This window comes from Carassius auratus, unplaced genomic scaffold (genome assembly GCF_003368295.1).
Source record: "Carassius auratus strain Wakin unplaced genomic scaffold, ASM336829v1 scaf_tig00029040, whole genome shotgun sequence".
In the NCBI taxonomy this organism is placed as follows: domain Eukaryota; kingdom Metazoa; phylum Chordata; class Actinopteri; order Cypriniformes; family Cyprinidae; genus Carassius; species Carassius auratus.
The window spans coordinates 14,241-21,360 of NW_020525736.1; positions in this window are offsets into that span (position 1 = coordinate 14,241).

Sequence of the window (7,120 nt, forward strand, 5' to 3'; positions counted from 1 at the left end):
TCAGCCTAACTGTTTCCCTGCATTTATCACATGTGAATCCCTCATCAGCGACAGAGATAGATAAACTGTACATGTGGCAAGAGGTGCAAATAACAATTGTAGGAGAAGCCATTACTCACCGTGCTTGATGAAATATTCTTACTGCGGTTGTTTGATGAACTTGTGGAAAAATGGGCCGTCCCTTTTTGTGGATTCACATTACTTTTCATTCAACAGTTTGCGTTCCAGACGGACATAAAACCTAAGGATGTAGTTTTTCATACTAAACTTTAATATACTAGAATCAGTTACATTTTTCATAAGGCTACATCTTATCATTACCATGTGTTGTCATTTATCTTAATTTCCATATTTACATGCCGCAACTTTGTGTGATTTTTAATTAAATATCTGACTAATAAATTTGCTCGTTTTCTTCTCTAATCCTCCCCCACAAAGACTGTTGATGCTGATGAAATACCATGCAAGTCTGTAATTTTAAGTCCTTTAAAATATATTTGTGCAGATCGGCTTAAAAAAAAAACAGCTAACCTTCGATGGTTTCATTGGGCGCACGCACGTGCCTGTCCCTAAGTTAACTTCCGATTAATGTTTGTTTATCAATCTGGCCTTAGCGCCGTCTGCAAAAGCAGATAAATTTAAGGTGAAGAGTTGACTGAAGTTGGGCTCAAGTGTTTGTGCTGTGTGATGTGTTTCCCATACATTTGTTTATTTATGGCACTCACAATATCAAAACTGACCGATTTTTCAAAGGCTTCATTAAATAAACATGAGCACGTACTGCATAGTTAAAAATCTAAACGATGTGCATGTGTGTTTGTATCACTGTATTTACATTTTCTATTTAATTTTCATTTCATCTTGTTATGTCTGATGAAGTAGTGTTTGTGAGCTCAGCGCTGCTTTGTGTAGCTACAGTCTGTTTCTCCTGCTTTAAAGCACCTCCTGCTGGCAGAGAATTAATTAGCATTTCCAGTCAGTCTTGTGTATGCAGCAAACATATTTAGCTATTTATCAAAAATAATCTAATCTAGACATTTTTATTGATTTTTATTTGGAAGTCTACCGGAAGTTAAATTTGAACACAAAAGCGCACATGCGCAGTAACGTTTGTTTATATTGTTGCTATTGAAATCGTCTATAGAGCATGGGGAACTACGTCACTGCGCATTGCATTTTGGGTAGTCGCGGCCATGTTTGGGGACACGCTCATCAGTAAAAGTGAAAGTGAAAGTGACATGACATACAGATCAAGTGTAAGATTACATGTAAAGAAAAACAAAAATGCGGTATTTAGAAAAAAATCAAGACAATCAACGAACTCAATCTGCACGAACACAAAGAGTGGTCGGATGATCTTAAAGAGTTGCCGCTCGTAACCTTCCCCAATGTGTTTTCTAACCTTGTTTGTAGTGTCAGAGCGTACACCTCTGATCAGTTTAAACATGATAAATCTCTCGAGTCTCACCTGAAATTTACAAATGGATGGGTGCAGAACCTTCAAACTGTCCACGTCAACGAGCGGAAAACTGTTGTCTGCACAAAGGTCTTGAATTAATCAATTTGAACAATTGTCTTTCTATGTACCTTTTTCACTTATTACATTATCTATGTTCTTGATACTTGAAGGTTACTGTACTATACTTGAAGGATACTTGAAGTGCACTGAACGTATAAATTAAATAATCTTCCTTTTTTTTCAATTTTGACTGCCCTACCTGTGGTCTTGATACTTGTTTACCTAATTACCTTTTATGTGTTACACTGCCACTTTACTTTTTAATATGCGTTATTGTAAACTGTACAAATTAACCTCAGTGTGTTATGATGCACAAATAAAGAGATACAGAATTGATACATTTTGCCGTTTATTACTGTAACAGGTGCAATATGCATAACACTGATAATGCAGGAGATGTGGTTCATGCATAGGTAACATTTAATGTAAGTCTGTCAAATCAATTAATCACATCCCAAAAAAAGTTGTTTATATAACGTACATTTCTGTATATTTATATATATATAAATGCACATACATACTGTCAGACACAGACGAGGACACAGAGGATTCAGTGATAAGGTAGTTTAATGTGAATCAGAGGTTTCAGACACAGGTGAATCTTGACACGTAGACAGAACGGTGACAACACAACTTCCCTTATGGTGAACGGTGATCCAGATGGTGCTCAGATGAAGACGATGGGGACAGGAAGACTGACGAGGATGAAGAGGGTTCAAGAGCTCAGGTAGGTTTACTAATGGCTTTCAGGCAAGAGAGGAGATCGGTGCAAGACCAGACGATGAGTGATGGTGACTGATGGCTTTATATGTGGTTCTGGTGATGATGCACAGGTGTTCAGAATTCGGGTGATTGGGGACGAGTGGGTGTGGCGTAAGTGTCCGATTCCGGGAGTGTAGAAGGTGTGGCTGTGACAGTACCCCCTCCTCCACGGGCGGCTCCTGACGGCTGGGATCTTGTGCCACGACAGGGTCTACCTCGGCCACGAGGAGCGGGGCGGTCTGGATGGTCTTGATGAAAGTCAGTGAGAAGGCTGGGGTCCAGGATGTCGTTACGATTAACCCAGCAACGCTCCTCCGGGCCTTAGTTTTCCCAGTCCACAAGGTACTCCAGTTGAGGACCCCGTCGTCGAGAGTCGAGGATAGCTCTCACCCGGAAGATGTCGTTGTCGTCTTCGATGGCCGGAGGAAGAGGTACGGCATCATCACCAGGTTCTGTGGATGGAGGAGACAAAGGTTCAGTTAAGGGTTTGAGGAGTGAGACATGGAATGAAGATGAGATACGGTACTGTGCAGGGAGTTGGAGTCTATAGGTCACTTCGTTCAGTTGCCGTTCAATAGTGAATGGTCCGATGTATCGGGGACTCAGCTTACGGCAGGGCAGCCGGAGGCGGATGTCCCTCGTCGAGAGCCAGACTTGTTGTCCAGGTTGGTATTGCGGCGTGGGTCCTCGACGAGCGTCCGCTTGCTCCTTATGCCTCCCGCACTGCCCGCTGGAGATGCATGTGAGCCAAGTCCCAGACCCTCTCGCTCTGTCGGAACCAGTGATCTACCGCTGGGACCTGCGAGGGCTCACCTGACCATGGGAAGAGCGGAGGTTGGTATCCAAGGACACATTGGAAGGGGGTGAGCCCGGTGGTAGATTGCTGGAGGGAGTTCTGAGCGTATTCGGCCCAGGGTAGGTACTGGCTCCAACAGTCCTGGTTACGGTGGCAGTAAATCCTCAGGAACCTCCCCAGCTCCTGAATCTTACGCTCCGTCTGGCTGTTGGTTTGAGGATGGTATCCGAGGAGAGACTGACGGACACCCCTAGAAGACGGAAGAAAGCTGACCAGACTCTGGAGATGAATTGGGGGCCTCTGTCGGAGACGATATCTTCTGGGATGCCAAAGTGACGGAAGACGTTGTGGAGTAGTGCCTCTGCCGCTTCGAACGCAGTGGGGAGTCCTTTGAGAGGGATGAGTTTACATGATTTTGAAAACCTGTCGACCACTACCACTACACAGGTGTAGCCTTGAGAGAGAGGGAGGTCAGTCATGAAATCAATGCCGATATGGGTCCAGGGACGTTCAGGAATGGGCAGAGGCACCAGTTTACCTTCCGGGAGTCTTCTAGGGGTGTCTGCTATGGTGCAGACGGAGCATCCTTTGAGGTAACGGACCGTATCCAGAGCCATCGATGGCCACCAGTAACGCTGTTGTAGGAGCGAGAGGGTCCGCCTCCTGCCTGGGTGTCAAGAGCCCGGAGAGGTGTGAGCTAAGTCCAGGAGGGTAATCCGATGTTGAGGGGGACGAAGAGTTTCCCTTCTGGACCTCCCGGCGGAGCAGGGTGTTGAAGGTTTTCTTGTTCAATCAGATGATCAATATTCCACTGGATAGGACTAACTATCATGGCTGAGGGAGGATTGGTTCTGGAGATTCGGGTTCGGGATCTGCTTGATGAAGACGGGAGAGGGCGTCCGGCTCTATTGTTCTGGGAGCCAGGGCGATAGGTGACCTTGAAGTTGAATCTCGTGAAGAACAAGGCCCATCTAGCTTGGCGATGATTCAGTCTTTTGGCTTCACGGAGGTATTCCAGGTTCCGGTGGTCAGTTACCACCCTCGAAAGGGAACTGGGCTCCCTCCAGCCAGTGACGCCATTCTTCCAGAGCCAGCTTAATGGCCAGTAGTTCACGGTTACCGATGTCATAATTCTGCTCCGCCGGGGATAGCTTCTTCGAGAAGAAGGCACATGGATGGAGTCGTGGTGGATTCCCCTGCCACTGGGAGAGGACTGCTCCGACCCCGGTGGATGAGGCGTCCACTTCCACGATGAACTGGTGGCTGGGATCAGGGTGGATGAGGATTGGAGCGGTCTTGAAGGCTTGTTTGAGCAGGTGGAAAGCCTTCAGTGGCCTCGGGGTTCCAGGACAGAGACTTGGGCCGGTTCCGGAGGAGAGAAGTTAGAGGGGAGCTGAGTAAACTGTAGTCCTTGATGAATCTTCGATAAAAGTTGGCAAAGCCCAGGAAGCGTTGAAGTTCTTTTATGGAGCCGGGTTGAGGCCAGTGTGTGATGGCGTCCACCTTCCCCTGGTCCATCTTCACGCCACATGGGTCGATTGATGTAACCTAGGAACTGGACTGAGGGCGTATGGAACTCACATTTTTCGGATTTGAGGTAAAGGTGGTGTTCCCCGGGAGTTTTCGGAGTACGAGGATGACATGATGGATATGTTCTTGCTTGGATGTGGAGTAGATGAGGATGTCGTCGATGTAGACAATTACGAACTTGTTAAGGTAATCTCTGAAGACTTCATTCATGGTAGTTTTGGAAGACGGATGGACTGGTTGGATAACCCATACGGCATGACCCGTATTCATAGTGTCCGGAAGGAAGTGATGAAAGCGGTCTTCCACTCGTCCCCTTCCGGATGCGGATTAGGTTGTAGGCGCTCCTCAAGTCCAGTTTTCGTGAAGATCCTGGCTCCGCGTAGTTGTTCCAACGCCGCTGGGACCAGGGGAAGAGGATAACTGAATTTAACAGTTTGTGAATTGAGGTGGCGATAATCGATGCACGGCCTTCAAAGCCTCCGTCCTTCTTTGGCCACGAAGAAGAAGCTCGAAAGCGGCAGGGGAAGTAGATGGTCGGATGAACTCCTGAGCGAGGGCTTCCTGTATATCTCCTCCATGGCCTTCTGCTCCGGGATGGAACAGGGATAGATTCGTCCTTTTAGGAAGGGTTGCTCCAGGCAGGAGGTCAATGGCTCAGTCCCATGGCCTATGAGGTGGTAGCTTCGTTGCCAACCGCTTACTGAACACATCCTGGAACGCCGATATTCAGGAGGGATGATATGATCCATCTTCGTGTCGGGGCTCTCACTGATGTGGACTGGACCGGTAGGAAGACTTCCTTAAGGGAGACTGACCTTGGGGATTTTAGCTGGAGGAGTGATGCAGGTATGATGACAGGACACTCCCCATTTCAGGATCTCGCCAGTGGGCCATGGATGTGAGGTTGGTGGAGGTTAAGCCAGGGGGCGTCCCAAGGATGAATGTCTGCGGTGGAATTCCTCCAGCACCATGAACTTGATGTCCTCTTTGTGCAGGAGTCCCACGCGGAGGATTGATTGTGGGGGAGAAATAGTGGACACGACCCTTGCCAGCGGCTTTCCCTGTATGGTGGCTTACTTTGAGTTCGACAGGGCTTCGGTGATGTTGGCGTTGAGAACAAAGTTAAGGTTTGCCGGTTGATGAAGTTCCCCGCCGAACCGGAAGTCGATGAGGGCTTGTACTGAACAGAAGAGCAAAGGTGTCTTAGAGTAAACCCAGGTCTTAGTTAGATGAGCAGTTTGAGGAGGTATATGGGATGGTACTCACCGTGGGCGTGGAGGTCGAACTGGACAGGATGGTAAAGGTGTCCATCTCCCCCACCAATAGAGACATAGCCCGGCGTTGAATCCTCCGCTGACGTTCCGATGCGGACAGATGGTGAGAGTCCATTCTGGGTTCAGGTGCTGGAGGAGCGACAGATGGTAATAGCGAGGCGGAGGAAGTACAGCGGGAGTGAGCAGATGACAGGCAGTGAGTCTCTGGGCAACTCGAATGGATTTCTGAATGAGATTCTCTAGTCCTAGTGAGTCTTCGTACCACAACTTATCAAACTTTGTATCTTGTCATCAATCCGTGGCGATATGCTGTAATTAAGGCAGTTTCATTCCAGCCGCTGATGTAAGCGAGAGTACGGAAGCGTATGGCATAATCACTCACAGATCATCTCTCTGTTGGTGAATGGTAAATAATTGGTCATGGACCAGACAATGCCAGAAGTTTGATGGGCCAAAGACCGGATTTTAAATTGGGAACCAGAAGTTAGTGACTGGATTCCAGGGCCAGGTGAGTTTGAGTCCCAGAGAGATTCAGCCCATTGGAGGGCCTTACCTGAGAGTAGGTTGATGATGAAGGCTACTCAACTGCGTTCGGAGGTGAATAAATGGAGAGTTGGATTCCATATAGAGGGAACACTGTAGCAGGAACCCGCTGCAATCCTCCGCCGTGCTGCTGTAATGTCGCTGGTTTGGCCATGGGGACTCGCAGGGGGCAACTGAAGAAGTGAACGGAGTTGTAGCGGTGTTTTGAGTTGTTGACAGCCGGTGAAGAAGGGGGAGTTTGTTGCATCATGTGAGGACCGTACTGCGTGAACCAGTTGCGTGAAGGGATCCGCGGTGCGGTCCTCGCCCGTGTCCGAAAGAGCTCTGCATGCGGTCTGGTCTTCTGTTCAGACACAGACGAGGACACAGAGGATTCAGTTGATAAGGTAGTTTAATTGTGACTCAGAGGTTTCAGACACAGGTGAATCTTGACACGTAGACAGAACGGTGACAACACAACTTCCCTTATGGTGAACGGTGATCCAGATGGTGCTCAGATGAAGACGATGGGGACAGGAAGACTGACGAGGATGAAGAGGGTTCAAGAGTTCAGGTAGGTTTAATAATGGCTTTCAGGCAAGTGAGGAGATCGGTGCAAGACCAGACGATGAGTGATGGTGACTGATGGCTTTATATGTGGTTCTGGTGATGATGCACAGGTGTTCAGAATTCGGGTGATTGGGGACGAGTGGGTGT